At 37.5% G+C, this 18,026-nt stretch overlaps 1 long non-coding RNA gene across 1 annotated transcript; it reads right to left on the bottom strand.

Annotated features, from left to right (window-relative positions):
- Positions 1–1,468: 1,468 nt before the first annotated feature.
- Positions 1,469–16,096, bottom strand: LOC110363431 (uncharacterized). The gene is made up of 3 exons (XR_002421512.2): positions 15,773–16,096; positions 14,434–14,651; positions 1,469–2,381 (listed from the first exon to the last, which is right to left on the bottom strand). It is a non-coding gene; the product is annotated as an uncharacterized LOC110363431 (long non-coding RNA).
- Between the last annotated feature and the right edge of the window lie 1,930 nt (positions 16,097–18,026).

Raw genomic sequence — 18,026 nt, forward strand, 5'->3', positions numbered from 1 at the left:
TTTAAAAACCTCCAGGGATGGCGAGTCCACCACCTCCCTGGGCAGCCATTCCAATGACTGACCATCTCTCTGTAAAGAATTTCTTTCTAATATCCAGCCTAAATTTCCCCTGGCAGAGTTTAAGCCCATGCCCCCTTGTCCTATCGCTAACTGCCTGGGAGAAGAGACCAATCCCCACCTGGCTATAACTTCCCTTCAGGTAGTTCTAGAGAGTGATGAGGTCACCTCTAAGCCTCCTCTTCTCTAGACTAAACAACCCCAGCTCCCTCAGCCTCTCCCCATAGGTCTTATGTTCAAGTCCCTTCACCAGTCGTGTTGCTCTTCTCTGGACCCGCTCCAGCACTTCAATGTCTTTCCTGAACTGAGGGGCCCAGAACTGAACACAATACTCCAAGTGTGGCCTCACCAATGCAGAGTACAGGGGAAGGATCACTTCCCTTGTCCTGCTGACCACGCTATTTTTGATACAGGACAGGATACCTGTGCCACCTGAGCACACTGTTGGCTCATGTTGAGCTTCCTGTCAATTAGTACCCCCAGGTCCCTTTCTGTCTGACTGCTCTCCAGCCACTCTGCGCCCAGCCTGTAGCGCTGCAGGGGGTTGTTGTGACCAAAGTGCAACACCCGGCACTTGGCCTTATTGAACTTCATCCCATTGGAATCAGCCCATTTTTCCAGTCTATCCAGATCCCTCTGCAGAGCCCTCCTGCCTTCCAGCAGGTCGACACTCCCTCCCAACCTCGTGTCATCAGCAAATTTGCTGATGATGGTCTCAATCCCCTCATCTAAATCGTCAATAAAGATGTTAAACAGGACTGGACCCAACACTGACCCCTGGGGAACACCACTAGTGACTGGCCGCCAGCTGGATGCAGCCCCATTCACCAGCACTCTCTGGGCCCGGCCCTCCAGCCAGTTCTTAACCCAGCGTAGAGTACACTTGTCCAAGCCATGGGCTACCAGCTTTTGCAAGAGTATATTATGGGAGACAGTGTCAAAGGCCTTGCTGAAGTCCAGATAGACCACATCCACGGCTTTCCCCTCATCCACCAGGTGAGTCACCTGATCATAAAAGGAGATCAGGTTGGTCAGACAGGACCTGCCCCTCCTAAACCCATGCTGGCTGGGTCTGATCCCTTGTCCATCCTGAAGGTGCTGTGTGATTCCATTCAGGATGATCTGCTCCATAACCCTGCCAGGCACCGAGGTCAGGCTGACAGGCCTGTAGTTGCCAGGGTCAGCTCTGCAGCCCTTTTTGTGGACTGGGGTAACATTGGCCAATTTCCAATCTTATGGGACCTCCCCAGTGAGCCTGGACTGTTGGAAGATGATGGAGAGTGGCTTGGCAAGTTCTTCTGCTAGCTCCCTTATCACCCTAGGATGGATCCCATCTGGTCCTGTAGACTTGTGAGGATCCAGATGGCTCAGTAAATCACCAACTATTTCCTCCTGGAATACAAGGGGCCTGTTTGGCTTCCTGCCTCTGTCAACCACCTCCAGAGATGAGTTGTCCTGAGGGCCACCTGTTTAACTGGTAAAAACTGAGGCAAAGTAGGTATTAAGTACCTCAGCTCCCTCCTCATCTTTGTTAACTACATTTCCCTCAGAGTCCAACAGAGAATGGAGGTTTTCCTTGCCCCTCCTTTTGTTATTAACATATTTGAAGAAGGACTTTTTATTATCCCTGACAGAACTGGCCAAATTAACTTCAAATTGTACTTTTGTTTCCCTGATTTTTTTTCTGCATGATCTAGCTATTTCCTGAAAATTGTTAGTGTGGAGTGCCAGACAGAAGGAGAAAGGCATGTATCCTTGCATAATTTAGCAAAAGATTATTTGTTATAAAGGGTAAGATGAAAAGAGAATGAGTGAGAATTACTGTAAATCCCCTCCCACCCTTCAAGGTAGGCATGAGCAGGCTGGAGTTCATATGACAAAACTGAATAGATAAAAGGACTGGCTTTGTACATCTCATCATCCACTTTTATTTTGCTGAGTGTTAGGAAATCACCACCTATTCTGTAAAAAACAGCAAGATATTATCTAGAATTGGAAACAGATAACGCACAAGTTGGGAGAAGAAATACTGTTCCATTATCATGACACTTTTTACTCAGAAATTTCCACAGAAGGAAGTTCATAGAACAGTTTAATAAAATGCTTTCAGAGCAGCAGGTAGGTTCTCTGTCAAATAAATATAGAAGTCGTATACTTTGGACACACTTTTCCCCCATTCCTCTTTTCTTTGGGGAAAGTACTGGTTCTTTTGACTCCATTCTTAGAATCTTCATGTCAGAGGCACCTGACATTTTCTCAAGGTGAAGTAACCCAGTTGTCCCTCCTGTTTCTGTTCCAGGGGAATAAATGAGGTCAGCATCTCACTGGAAATAAGAATCAGAGTTTGCAGAATATCAGAATAGAATATTTCCTCTGTTTAACAGACATTAGAGAAAATTGTTAAGCAGAAAGGATAGACGAGATATGCCTTCTTTTGCTGCTGATTTACCTTCTTCCTCTCTCAGGGTGAACAAAAAAATATTTTTACAAATACATTTCTGAGTTGCAATTTGTTGGCCTGATCCTACAGATGTTTCAGATGTCTGAAATGAATTTTCATCTGACATCATCTGACAAGGTTAGTGAGAATATCCACACGGATAAGAAGCTGCCCATAACAATTCATCTGTCAGTCTTCAATCTGTATTTGGAAACAGCTGAAACCAAACTGAAAAAAAAATATATTACTAAAGATTTGCTCCATTTGCTGCCTGTCTCTCAGCAACAGCATGGTAAACTGTGTTAAGCACCTTCAAAGTCTACTGATATAGAGGTGAACTCCAAAGGAAAATCTATGAATGCTTGGTTAAAAGCTAGGGAGGGTGTTGGAAGAGGATAATCCATAGGTAAGAAGTTGCAAAAACTAGTTTAAAAAAAAAAAAACTTGCTTAACAGGCATCTGCAAATCAATCTTTTGTCTCATTCACACTGCAGCCTGACTAGCTGAGCAGCAGAGACGGACACTTATGCTTGTATGCCTTCCTTATGAATCTTAATTATCTAATCCCTGATTAGAAAAAAATAATCACACTGAAGTATTCAGCCATTTTCATTGATTTTTCTTCTTGATTGCAAGATATGTTGCTGAAGAAAACTCTAAGCATCTTTGTCAAGGTCACCCAAACAATCAGGTCAAGAAATACATAAGTAGGGCTTGGGATGTTGTAAATTTTCACAATAAAAATGCATCTTCAACTATGTCTTTTTTAATGTTATGGTTTGTAATATATATTTTGTGGTGTATCACTGATCATTATTACTCCAAAGCACAGTGCTTTTAATGAACCCCTTTATTCTTTCAGAGGATGAGGTGTTTTCTCAATAATAAATGAAATGTTCCAAACAGATGTGTGTGCTTATTATAACAGATTTCTTTAAATCAGACAACCACCATCAACAACAGAGGCTTCACCTGACAGAGCAAGCAATCTGCAAGTGTGCAGGATGAATCACAACAAGCAGAAAAGAAATAATGGTGGCCAGTAGACACTGGAATATCATCATGGCTATTTAACATTATTACCAAAATCACAGACCGTTTATTAGAGGTATCTGTTTATTTTATGACACCTGGAACAAACTTATCCTTCAGATCTTACCAAAAAAATTAGGATCTATTCATATCAGAATATAAATGAAGAGATAAAGTACAGGCACACAAAAATTATAGTACAGAAAGAGATCAATCTTAGAGAAGGAAGTCTGCTGTTAATATAGCAATGTTAAAGGGACAGTAAAATAAAACTTCATAATGTATCACCTGGCAAAATGAGGTGACAGCAACATATATATTCCAAAACCAGCAAGATTAACAGATACAGTCAGCAAAGAAGAATAAAGGGAAAGGTCAGAACAAAATAAGATTCCAAGTCAGTCTATCTACTCCTTGCAGATGCTACTGTTTTTAAAATTAAGATCAAAACATCTAGTACCCAGCTGCCAGCATCACATGGCCCTCTGCTGCAGGGGAGACACAGGTCAGCGATCTGTGACAGCTCCTCTGCAGGCACTGGAGCCTGAGTGGTGGAAGCCTAAAGCAGAAGAGAGTCTGAGGGATCTCCAGAAAATCACCAAGCTCACAGACTGTGTAATGAGCCACAAATATGAAATCTAGCACTATTTTCATTATCACAGGACCTTGCTGATGTTCCCAGAAAATAAAAAATTCATTAAGAGCATCTCAGTTTTTCCTGGGACAGCAGGACATTCCCTTGTCCAATTACTAGATTCAAACTGATGAGAGTGGAAAAATGTCAGCTTCATCTCATTACACAGAAACATTCAGATGCCTTTCCATACAGTTGTCTGTATAGCTGTTTCACCTGACAAAGCTACGTTCTGTGCAACTCACCTGCAGGTTCCACCAGAAAGACCACAACCAAGACAGATTCCATTACAAGTAATAAAAGAGATCATTGCAACATGCTACACATATATTTCTTTGCCCAGCAGGTCACTATATGTACTAGCAACTGTATCTGTTAGATTTGTTAGTACTATAATATTAGCTGCTGACAATCAGAGAGTGGGTTGAAATATCAGCCTCTCTGTCCGATACTGACACATAAGCTGTTACATGGCACATGGACTGTCTATCTGACACAGGAAAACATTCTCTAAGAATAAAACTTCAGGAAGACATCTAAAAGTGGTATGGAAAAAGCTGATTAAAAGATGAAATTAGTTAGGAAGCAAAAGCAAGGAAGAGATGAAAAACAGTTAGTGAAATGGGTACAAAATTCTAAAATTAAAACGTTTGGAAAATGAAGATGACTGTGACTAAGTCCATCCATCAACCACAGTGTTCCCCAGTTCTCCCTGGTATTGCTTCATGTCCGCCCAGACCTAGCAACTAGAATTTACAGATGGAAATGCTAACTAACAAATATAAATGCTGTTCATGCGTTTGTGGTGAGAAATGACTCTAATATTACCCAGGTCATGCTAAAAGGTTTCAGTGTGCTGTATGCTTCAAACTCTGCACTATACCTCATGCAGTAATGATCAAAAAATACATATTTTTTAGATTCCGTACAATACGTATTTTGCTGGAATTGTTCAGATGACAGCAGAAAAAAAACACTGTTCTCAGCTCTGGGCTGGTTTTACAAAAAGTGCCCTCACAGGGCTTGAATAGCAAGTTCACTGAAGTTGGACAGAGTTCAAAAGTGTCATCCTTCTCTCTTCTGGGTGCACAGTTATTTGTAGGCATATTCATTTAATGAACAAGCAAAATATTGCTGAAGGAAACCTGGAGAGAGGACCAGCAAGAGGAAAGGAGGGGGAGAGAGAGAATAGTATTGTCACATAGATACGTCAGAAGTCATGATCCTATTTTTTAGCTTCGTATCCTTAACATTCATACGGGAAGTCTACAATACTGATTCAACTCCTTCATCTGCCTAAAAAGAAAGCTATGAGAGGCACGAATGTGCCTGAAAGAAAGAGGGGTGAAATTTTAATGAGTTTCTCTCACTCTGAGAAACACATGTACACACAACCAAACTCCACACTAAATATTTTACATAATCCTTTTTTCTTCCGGGGAAAAATAAATATTACCAGATGCACATGCACGAGACTTGTTTTCAAACAATGACTACTCATAGTGCAGTTTTGATTTCAACACAAACCAAAAAAAAACTATTGAAAACTGCAATTTTTTTACACACTAAAGTTAGCATCTTCTAATCTCAAGAGAGCAAGTAAACAAGGAGTAAAAATTATGATAGAGATGAAAGGAACATTTTTTGTGAGCCATGTTTTTATCAGCACCAGATTTATACTAAGATTTTTTCAAAGGACAGCTAAATAAAGCAAGGCAATCTCAAAAAATATCAATAGAAAAGAAAAAAATCAAAATACAATAAGGTATAAAATGTAGCTTGTTATATACCAAACAGTGGAATCTATATGCCAACAACAAAGCCCTGTAGCCATCCACTACCTGCCAAAGTTTCAAGCTGGATTCACTGAAGAATAAAAAAAACCCTTTAACTCTGTGTCTTTTGTACATTTTGTGCCTTGCCTCTCACCTCCTCAAGAGGCCGACGTATTTTCCAAGAACCAGAGCATTCTGATCTTATTCTGGATTTTGAGTCTGTAAGACGATTGGCCCTCAAACACCCCTGAATCTTCCTAGTGGAAGTCCCACTGTAGCGTTTGGAGCCCATTTACAGTCACTATTGTGAATTATCATACCAGAAAGAAATACAGACTGTTATAATACACAACATAATAAATGAGTTATTAAAATTGTTGTGAGGTGACAAAGTACTTCAATGAAATATTTTCAAGAAGAAAAGATAAATATGCTACTTAAAATTACTCAAAATGTTGAGGGATCAGGATATATTATTTGATATGATTTGTGGTACCACAATAAAAAGGATGGCCTATATTAGGTATCCCAGAATAAAGAGTTACAGCAGGTCTGAAGGGATTGAAAAAATTTAACAAAATAGAATTATTCTATTCTGTGTTGATGTACTGATAGCACAAAGAAAATAAACAATAGGGAAATCACTAGCTTATTATGAAAAAATCTTTAGCTTACTCCAAATGTTAAAGTTTTTGTCCTCCATTTTCATATGAATCCTTGTGAAAGTCACAGGCTATATTATGACCAACTTTTGTTAAAGCAGTGTAGTCCTGCCACTTTACTAATGAGTGCAATGTAAATGCTGGTCAAACTCGTTTTGGATACTTAACATTCCTACTTGTTCTGTAGTGGAAATACCAAAGTTTCTTCCCACTTCACAGTATTTTATCACATCTAAACAGAATGAGAATGACAGTACACCAAAAAGAAAATATAAGGTTGCACTTTAGGGCAAGCAGTTACCTGAGAAGTTGATTCTAGAATTGTAGATTTCTAATTTATTTCTCTTTCACAGTTGCATTCTTTGCTGTTTAGAAAGGTATGGGATTCAGCTGAAACTTTCCTTGTAGTGGGAAAATTCATGAATCTCTCTCTATGTAGCGGTCTTGTTATAAAGCCCATATTAACAACTCATGCTGCAGTTCTTCCTACCTTGAATGAACTTAGTGGTTTCCACTATCCAGACACATGTTCTGATAAAATGTTAACAAAAATGAAGCCGCATAAAAATAAATTACCACTGTTAAATTTGGTATAAATCGTCTAGCAATCTAAAATGAGAACTGGAAGACTGACAAATGGAAAGTATTATATTTATCTCTTTTTATTTTGAAACTACTTTCCAAAAAAATCCCCTAAACATTTTTTTAAGTCATTCCCAGGTAAGCATATGCAAGAAAAAAGGCTACTTAACAATTTTCTATGACTGTGTTCTGATATTAATGCAGTACAACTGTTCCTTGCTCTGCTCCTGATAATCAGCCTCTTTCTAGTTGTTCAGTCTAATTGTGTCCTTCATATACGCAGGTCATATGTGTCAGTCTACCCAGACTAAGACAGAATCATATTTGTTGCCTGGTTTTCATAAAAAGCAATATTGGGGGATTAAATTAATATGTCACAGTTAGCAAGAATGTCAATATGTCTGTATTTCCACATCTGTCTTATTAAGGTCTATTACAGCAGCAACAGAAACTTTCAAGCAATATAAATTGCTGAGATGAGATGAAAAATTCTGATTGCAACCTACAAAAGCTCCCTTTTCATCTTTTAGAGGAATGGCAGTGCCATTAGTTTGTTTCTGTAACAATGAAACTTAGCAAATAAAACCTCGCTGAGGTAAAGCAGATCTGTGCACCTGAGATTAATTGTGCTGATGAGTGCAGAGGACATCTCTGTGCATATAGGCAGTTTAGAGGTTGTGAATACTACACCAGACAACTGGACCAAAATACTATTAACTGCCTTCTTATGGCGGAATAATGTGCTCTGTGAGGTCTTTGCGCAAACCACATCCTTTTTCTAGTAATCCCTTTTAAAAGTGGTTTTCCCTCTTTTTTTTGTTGTTTGTAAAACAATACATTTTAACCATCCACAAAAAGTGTGAAATATTTTTTAAAAATTTCCCACATATGCTTTATAATACTGTATGGTATATACAGACTTATTTTTCTTAACTACTTCCTGTGACCCTTCAGAATTAGGTTATCAACCTATACAAGTTCATAGAAAACTACTTATCTGAAACATTGTGAACATTTTCAGATAATGTATGTGACAAAAGAGTTAACTGCTGAGCCTAGACCATCAGATAACTAACCTGAGAAGCAACATGAGCAGGATGCCCTAAGGAGAAGAAGAATGAGCAATTACTCTCGTTTGGCAAGTGAAGGGGAACATCTGGACTTCAGAAGGTCATGTGTTAACAACCAGACTGCACAGTCAGCACAACACAGAATGCCTAGGAGTACTTCAAAGGAACTGAACATGATTGGAGAGGACTAAAGTGTGTCTGTGTACTATTTGATAATTATGCCTAGTATTCTATTTCAAGGTGTGTATAAATGCCTAGAAAATCCCTATGGATACCTTCCTTCTCGTAAGGTGGCAGAGGGAAGGGGGCATCTCATGATCATGAAATAAACCTTTTGTGTTAATATCATTACCCTCCTCAGTCACAATTGTCCAAAATCACTTTTGTGACAAGACATCAAACAATTTTTTGAAAGCCTATATTCTATCACTTCTTCTCTTCAGGCTGCAATGACTGTGATAGCTCCAAGTGTAAGCAGTAATCCCCATTTGCAAGTAGATGGCACATTATCACAGCACATTTATAAACAAGATGTACTTGAAACATATGCCTCAGTCGTACAATAAGAAATCTGAGATCATTCTTTACTGCAAATTAACTATAGCTCAGTTTTATATAATTCAAAGATACATTTCAACAGTTAGCAGTCACTAGTAAACATGTATACTGTCATATATCTGTTGCTGAGAATTTTACAAGTGCACAATTCAAACAGTGAGCTGAAAGTAAATTGACTTTTCCTCCTTTTACATTGTAAAGTAAAATCAGGATTCACCTCATTAAAAACAGAAGACTCAGGAATGTGTAATCATGGAGCTTACTCTCTATCACATTCTTTAATACATAAGCTAGGAGATTTCAAAGTACTGCCGCTGCATCTCTGTAACATCTTTTACATTTCAGTTACAGTAACTTAAAATGTCAGGTTTTGTTTTTAATTACACACCACTCAGTGTATGCAAAAAAAAACATTGCACAGTTTTTTTCATCAATTATTTAAAACAGAAGAAAGCAACTGGAAGGAGAAAATAAATTAAAAATATCAAGAACCAGTCTTATTTCTAAAGCAGAATCACCATAAATGTAAAAAATGCCAGTATATTTGCTGGAGTCAAGGAAAACCTTGGTGCAATAGCAAATGTTTCCAGATTTACAGATGCTTTCCTACAGCTTTCCTGAGTGGGAATATCCTTCAGTATGATCTCTTTTTAACTTTGACTTAAACTGATTTCTCTCAAATTCTATTTGTGAATCACCTAAAGACAAAAGCCTCTACATCATAGTTAAAGATCCATAATTATCTCACATCTTTTTCCTCTAACCCTCCTGAAAAGGATTTTCATAACTCACCCAACATAAGTAGGATTAGTCTGTCATTTGATAGCCATAACAAATGTCTCAGTGGTCTAGTTTGGGCTGACTCCTGTTTCAACTTTTCCCTTTAAAAAGAGCTTTCAATGTAATATTATCAAAGGTGTCAGAAATAATTTTCTTGTTGGGAGCCAATTAAGCCATTGAAAAGTCCTCACTGTACATCATATTTTGGATAAATCAAAGACGGTGTGCATTAAAAATGAATATATCTGTGCCACAGATCACATACACTGTCATTGGATAAGTAACCTCTAAGGTCTTTGCTGTACTTTAAACATTCTTCTGTTTTTAGGATATGCTATACTAAAATAAATTCCAGATCTAAAATTATATACATACCCTTCTGTGATCCTAAGAAACACTGTAGAATCAATATACAAGAAACATCTAATTTAGACAGAAAGAATTAAGACTAATCCCTAGCTTGATGTAGAACACTTCACAGTCACCGTACTAAAGATAAGACCATTATTCAGTTTGTGGTTTCCTGTATTCCACATAATTTGTTTCCATGTTACACTTTTCAGGACCTAGTAGTTCAATATTTAATTATATTCTTTATGTAGACATGTGATATTATGACACCATAACCTTTTCTGTGATGATTTTCAAAATGATTAATTAGGGATGGATGTTGCAAGATATTTCATAACCTCAGCTCTCTCTACAGTTAAAGAAAAGGAGTCTAGCATCTTGCAGAAAGGAGACCAAGGCAGTGATTTCTTTGCTAGATGAAGTAGTCGAAAAGACAATGAAGAACAGAGTAGAAGAAAAAGACATTGACACTAGCTGCAAGAGAATACCCTTCATTTTACTATTGCTACTCAGCCACTGGACTTTGAAGAGCTCGTATTTGCCTAACAAGAAAAAACAGCCAAGCTGGTAAGCATAAATAAAAATATACATACACATAATTTAAGTAGTATAAATTGGGTATAAGTTTGTGAGTTTGCTTTCTTGTTTCATAGCTTATTATTTCCTTTTGGGTTTATATACCTCATAAGATCAAAGAGGATTATTATTGCTGGTTTTGTTATCATTATATTCCACAGTTCTGATTTTGTCTAGGATGTTCTAGATTCATCTGGAATAGAGTTAATTTTCTTCCTAGTAGCTGGTATAGTGCTTTTTTTTGGATTTAGTATAAGAATTTTGATAATACACCGAAGTTTTGGTTGTTGCCAAGCAGTGTTTATACCAACTCAAGGACTCGTCAGCAAGAAGCCTGCAGGTGCACAAGAAGCTGGGAGTGGGCACAGCCAGGACAGCTGATCCAAACTGGCCAAAGGGGTGTTCCATACCATATGGTATCATGCTCAGCATATGAAGCTGGGGAAAGAAGGAGGAAGGGGAGACATTTGGATTTATGATGTTTGTCTTCCTAAGTAACTGTTATGGGTATTGGAGCCCTGCTGTCCTGGAGATGGCTGCACACCTGCCTGTCCATGGGAAACAGTGAATGAATTCCTTGTTTTACTTTTGCCACTAGACTATATGGGAGAGCTCAGGGTGTTGTTTGTTCCTTTTGAATTCATAGATTCTTTCAGAGCTAGATTTACCCTGTGCTTCATGCTTAGACAGATACCATAGCATTTCATACCACAAAAACAAGTATCTTTGAGTGGGATCTGGCTGAAAGCTCCAGACTGGTGTTTGCAAAAAGAAATGAAGTATAACGCAAGAAGTCATATGCACAATTGCCTCTCCTCTTTGTCATCACCAAAAAGCTTTCTGTGCCTTCCATTATCCTACCATGACTGTTTTCTTGTGCCTTCTTTTCTCTTTTTAAGATAGCTCCACTGAAAAGGAGTGGATAGAGCCATGATGCTGACAAAGAAGGGATGCCTTGCTTTCTCTTGCATCATGTGATGAAGAATACGTGCAGTTCCAGACGGTGCTAACAGCAAAGATCATTGGACTACACCTTTCTAGCTCCACATGCCCACTCCAATACAATTGTACCTGTTTTAACAGTTGTTACACAGTAAATAATTTCCTTCATATAAAAATAAGCAACTGGGGAAACAAGCATGAAAGAGATTCAGTGAGTCATCTACGATCACACATGATGCTTGATCAAAAATTAAGCACAACGCTGCTGAATACTCATGACCAATTTTTTACAATATGTTATCCTAACACTTTACACCATAGACAGCATTTGTGTGTTATTGTAAGACAGAATAAACACCACATAAATAAGATGCCATGATCCTCACCTAGCCACTTGTACAGTATTACTGTAAAGACCATGCCTTTCTATTCTGCCAGAACAGGTTTCTTTTAACCAAACTCCCTTTCAACAAATGGATATGTATTGTAGAATGGTGTAGTCCAGCAATTTCCGTTGGGCTTTTCTTTTATTGCCTAACTGTTCTTACAAGTTTAAGATCCAAATGAGCTTTCCAGTGCAGTTATCCTACCTACGACAGGAGAAAGAATTTGCTATTTCCACTTGGAAATGTAACTGTAAAATTCTTCAAATGTATCAGTTTTATTATAAGGGAAAATAACACGGTACTGGTTTATTGCCAACAGCATTGATGATTAAAAAGCTTATTCTGCCTGTTTCTACCTTGTACTTTAGAACAGATAACTATAACTCCTTCATACATCAGTTTAGTCTGTCTTTAAAATGATGACATTGATGCTTATCACCTTTGTTCTTTCAGATCTGTTATTGAAAACACATTTGTAAGAACCTGAAGCATTGCTACATCCTGATGGGATTCTGGCTGTTGCATAAAGGGACTCCATCTATCATTTCAGATACCATGCTGGCTTGAACAAGAAGATTCCTTTGTTGAAAAGTGGCCCTACAAAAACAGCCGAAGCTGAAAACAGGATTTACCAAATTTATAGCCAGGGCTTGGAGAAGTACTTCAGAATCCACTTACTTTTAGAGAAAGATTCAATTATGTGCTTAAGCGCCTAATGATAGGACCAATGATAATGTATATTCCCACGGATAAGAGAAAAGAGACAAAGAGAATTTTTACATGCATCTTGTGATTTTTGCTTTTTTTCTATTGGCATATATTGTAACATCCTTACTCCTTTATTAAAGTATGTGTTTGCTTGCCATGTGTCATCTCTTCCAATGTTTAATGTTAAATAGATTGTTTCCATCACTGAGCAAAATCTTGTGACTTAATTTGAGATGGTAGACAAGTCACAGCCCCTTTATTTGGGAGATAACGAGTGTTTGGGGTAGGGTAGGTGGACAAGGTCAGTTCAAGAGGAGTTGGGAATAGGTCTCAGATACTCATTATGACAGACAAATATTTTATTCTATCAGTTTTTCTCAGTTTGACCCCAGAATGAATATCTCAGAATTCTGTGTTTGAGATGGATAAAATGGAGATTTTCCAAGGAATTCACCTCAAAAGGCAATAAAGCAGGGCACAAAGAAATGCACACAACCATCCAGATTCGTGATATTACTGGGTGCTTAACAGGAAACTGAAAATAAGAGAAGTGCCAAAATACCCCTAAATGTATGGTTTAAGGGAGATTTAGACTAAAACTTTCAAACAGCTTGAGAATTTTAACACTCTTGTTTTTACCCTACATAACTTTCTTTACCAGAAATAAAAAGCAGAATCCAAAAATTCTGGTTTATCATAGAAAGCATACATGTAACCCAGGATTACAAATACTGTGGTTATCTCTGGTGATCTGTAAGTGGCCAGAAATGGAGCATGTTACTTCTGTTAACTCATGGAATGACTATGCACAACAGTTGTTTGAGCTGAAATTCTGAAAATCCCAAATAGATGTTTTATAACCAGGCTTATAAACTTGCAATTTAGGAAACTAAAGTTTCTAGAAGACAAACCAAGTTTAAAAACAATCGCACCAAAAATCAGTAAGGCGTTAACCATCAGGGAGCAGCAGTCTAGAGGAGAACATATGTGCAGTCCAAGATCCTCTATGGAAACAGAAAAGGAGTGGGGAAAGGGAAGGGATAACTGACCAGTTTGAAGATGGAGGCCAATAATTTTATGAAACATTATATGATGAGATAATCTATTGTAGAAGGATGCATTGATCACCTGCGTTCCTTTTCAGTCTTAGCTCTTAAGAAAGGATGGTCTTGTGACTAATGCACTAGCCAGAAAGCTATGATTTATCCCAAACTTTCTGTACAACATCGTCCAACCCAGTTTATTTCCAAAACCTCTGAATACTTACAGCTATAGAAAGAGGAGCAGGAGGTGCTCTAAAGTTTCTCAGTTTGCATAAGCACAAGTAAAAACTAGCAATTTTCTGTTTCTGCTTTAAGTCCTTATCTGTACTGTAGAAATTAAACTCACTGTTTCAGAGATATGTTGTATAACATTGATATTTGTTTGATACTTAGCTATGACTGTGATTAATTTAGATTGAAACTTCTGGTCTTTAGCAGTGATAAACCTGTATGTGACCAAAAGAAAATTTTAAATCAATTATTGCTCAGCAGGGAAGAAAATTGAAAGCAAAACCCAGCCAGACAAGAGGCTAAATGTCCTGACATGACCTTATAAGCAGTGAGATGCCAAGACCCTCCCCAAGGACACAAAACTCAGTAAGAACAAGTCTTGACCTGTGTAAATTTACTGATAAGTTGAACACGCAAATCAACAGTCCCAAGCACATGCTTAAAAGAACCACTGGTTTTAAACTGACTTTTTTTCCTTTAAGCCTCCGTGCAAAAGCAAAGAAACAATTAAGATTGCTACCTTAATTTTCCTATAGAGAGTTACACTAGTAACTGTTTTCTAGAGGATTCAGAAAGAAATGCACCACAAAAGGAGTATTCATTTACCTGATTTCCATCTTGTTTATGTGAACAAACAGGTCTTGGTATGCAGTTTGTGAGGCCGCACATCATAGCCCTTTATGCAGAGAATGCAAATATGCTCTGTAGCTTCCCAAGACTTAGAGAAACTATGTTTTCTTCTCAGTAGTTATGTCTATCATCTGTCTCTGTTTCACATGATATAAGCATCCTTTTTTTATTATTTTTTCCAGATTTCCAATAGGCTAGGTTAAGGAAGGAAAATAGAAACAATTATAATTAAAAAAAAATAAAAAAAATTCTTCTACCCATCATAAGTGTGGGGGTGTTGGGGTAATACTGCTGTAACTTGGCAATACTCAGAGTCCTTGTATTCTGACACAGCCTCCAAGCAGTTAGAGTGGGCATTTGATAATTGTTCTGGAGGAAGGAAAAATGAACTCCATATTTTCTGCTTTTGCTACTTACTATTGTCTGTACTCCCTCTTTAGCTTTAGAATTCTAATCTATTACACTCTGATACCTACATTTGAACTATAGTTTTATATGTATTTAAACATCTACATAAAATTAATCATAGAATATGTAATTTTCTATTATTTTTAAGCTAGTTGAAATATTCCTAATAGTATAGTTTTGTTCTTCTGAAATAACAGACTTAAAGTCAAACTACATGAACATAAAGAGTATCCTGACACACAGACTCTTTGAGCCACTAAAATGAGGGGGAATGGAAGATGCTCAGCAGCTCACTCAGTTGAGGAGGAACCAAGTCCATCCTCCCTATGTCTTGAAACTGACAAAACAACACTAAGACACAAGATGTTTCTCTAAGGTCTTTAATCTGACAAATGAAATCAGCTTCTGATTTTGTTTCCTGCAAAAGTGGCCAGTTTTCACTTTTACATCATCACTTTAAAAAAAAAAAAAAAAAACAAAAAAACAAAGAGCTGTGAACAAACTTTCAGGTTCAAAATTTCCACACAAAGTGGCAATGTTCTGCCAGGTGTCTTTTTTATTTGGTAAACAGAGAATATCTAATCTATAATGACACTAGTAGAATATTAGCTAACAAAGAATGTGATACATATATTTCTGTAAAAATGTCTGAACCATGGAGATATGTGCAAAATAAAAGGTGTGCTCTGCGCACTAGTATACACAGTCTTACCATAAACCTGAAGAAAATAATTAATAGAGTTGTGATTAGCTAAAGGAATCACCTTTTTTTGTGCATGAAAGCAACTAAGTAACTGGAAAAGCTAGAAAGATTACATATGTTTCTTTAGTTCGGATCAGGTCTTACAGTAATGTAAAACATTTCACACCTTTAATTAAAAACGTTGTGTCAAAAAGCATCACCTACCTCTGGCAACTTGCATGTAAGCAGCAGTGAAAGAATCAAGTGGTAAACAATACACTGTGTGCCTCTGTACTACAGCCAACTGGCCACAGGTGCACTGCAGCACCTGCTGCTTCCCATGAGAGTCTGCACCTCCAGCTCTCCCCGCCAGTTTGTGATTGGTTGCAGCATAAAGTCACAGCTGTTTACACTGTGCACACCTGTAGAAAGTGAAAGTCATACTCATAAAAGGGGTCCTTAAGAGGCTACTTGTTTGCCTTATAGAAAATCTATGTTACAGAGTCTCTTGCAGACCAGATATTATGATGAGTATCAAGAATGCTTCTGCATCCCTGGCTCAAAGTGGCATTCTGACATACACCACTCTTTCAAGAAATTAGGGACTAGACAGTCTTTAAAAATAATGTACATGAAAAATTTGAGTTTGCAACCTTTTAAATATTGAAAGAGAAGGACTCATTTTTTTCCTAATTTTTGGCTCCTGGTTTTTCCTTTAGATCTCTTGATTCTTTTATCTCTTTGTTTTCTTTTTTTGTGTCCTACCACTATAATTTCCCCAGAGGGCTTCATCTGTGACTCCAGAAGACAGGCAGTCTATACTCCAATTTTACAGAAGAAGATAGGATCACAGGTTTCAGATCACACAGCAGGCCAGTGATAGAGCTAGAAATAGAATCAACATATCCTGAGCCACAGTCTACTAGTTCATATGGACTCTTAAAACACAATACAGTAGGGAAATGCTTACAAGCACAACTATAAGGAAAATAATCTGAGACCCTAACAATCGAAGTGAAGGAAAAAACATGCAGCAAGAGTTAAACAGGTAAAGCAGCAAGAGACTTCACACAAAGCTGACAGCAAATTAGACACAAGCAGGCAAGAATATATGAGACACAGATTGTCTCTGGTGTCATGCTGAAGCCAGTCTCAATAAGAAGGCACTTGTCTTTTGTTATTATGAATCTTTTGCAACAGCAGATAGAAAAATGACAGGAGGTTGGGAATAGCAAAGATCATGACATTTGCTTTAATAGAATGAATTCAGCAACACACAGCTGAAATGATTACTAATCTGAAATCTAGATAGGAGAAAATACCAAAAAAAAAGAATGTTTACATTAGACGAATAATGAAAAGCAAGCATAATGACTATTTATAAAAATTATTCTAAACATGCTATCAAAGAGGAGAATTAGTATGGTACAAAGAAGGTTGTGTCTAGGAGTAAAAAATGTAAATAAGATAAAGAATATTTAAGTATTCATGTCAGAAAGAGATTTCTAATGTTCAGACCTCTTGGGCGGTGTAAGTCTCCCAAAGGAAGGAGATTCATTGCATGAGTCTTTTAGCTGGAATATTAAATTAACTTTAAAATAGTCTTTCAAAATAACCTAGTATATATACTCTATTTTTGCTACCCCTCAGGGTAATGAATGCTACAGTAGCATTTATATCTCCTTGCAGACTACATCCTGCAGATACAGCAATGAAATATTTTCTCTTCTCTGAGTAAGGATATTAAATTACTTACAGATCTAAAGTACACAGTCTTTTACAGTGAAAGACAGGAAACTAATAGTGAAAGGGAAATAAAAACAAACCTTTAATACATGGATTATCCACCTTAGGCACAGCCTCTTTGTATGGCTGTCTCTAGATACTAAAATGCCATTGGAATATAGCAGGATTTCCCTAAGGTAACACCACTAGCTTTTGGTAATGGAGGGTTGCAAACATAACAGATTTTTCTCAGCAGCTGCCCTATGGCTTCTAGCTTCACTAAGAAGACTCAGACTGTCGCCAAGTGGGCTTTTAGCACAAAAGTAGTAAGTGTGCACCAGTTCGATTCTTGGCTCTGAAATCTAGTCTGTAAATGTTCTAATCTGTAAATGGATGGTACAGTTCCTCAAAAAATAAACAACAGATTAAAGATAGATCATATTATCTTTAGTATGTATTTCAGGCCTTCAATATTTAAAATAATGGATGGCTCATTTTTTTTTTACTAATATTTTAACAAATATTTTCGTGTGGGGGTTTCTATCTCACCATCTTTCTGTGGACCAACTAGGTAGCTTGCATAGTAGCAAGGGATAATAAAATAACTCTGCTTGAAACACTGTTTTATGGCAACTTCAAGCTCTGGAGACACAGTTATACTATTGAGACTCAGCTGAGACACTATGGAAGGATACTTAGTGAATAATGTGCACAATGCAAGCACCTGCAATGGAATCAGTGGGGCAAGATGAGG

This window comes from Columba livia, chromosome 3, assembly GCF_036013475.1.
Source record: "Columba livia isolate bColLiv1 breed racing homer chromosome 3, bColLiv1.pat.W.v2, whole genome shotgun sequence".
Taxonomy (NCBI): Eukaryota; Metazoa; Chordata; class Aves; order Columbiformes; family Columbidae; genus Columba; species Columba livia.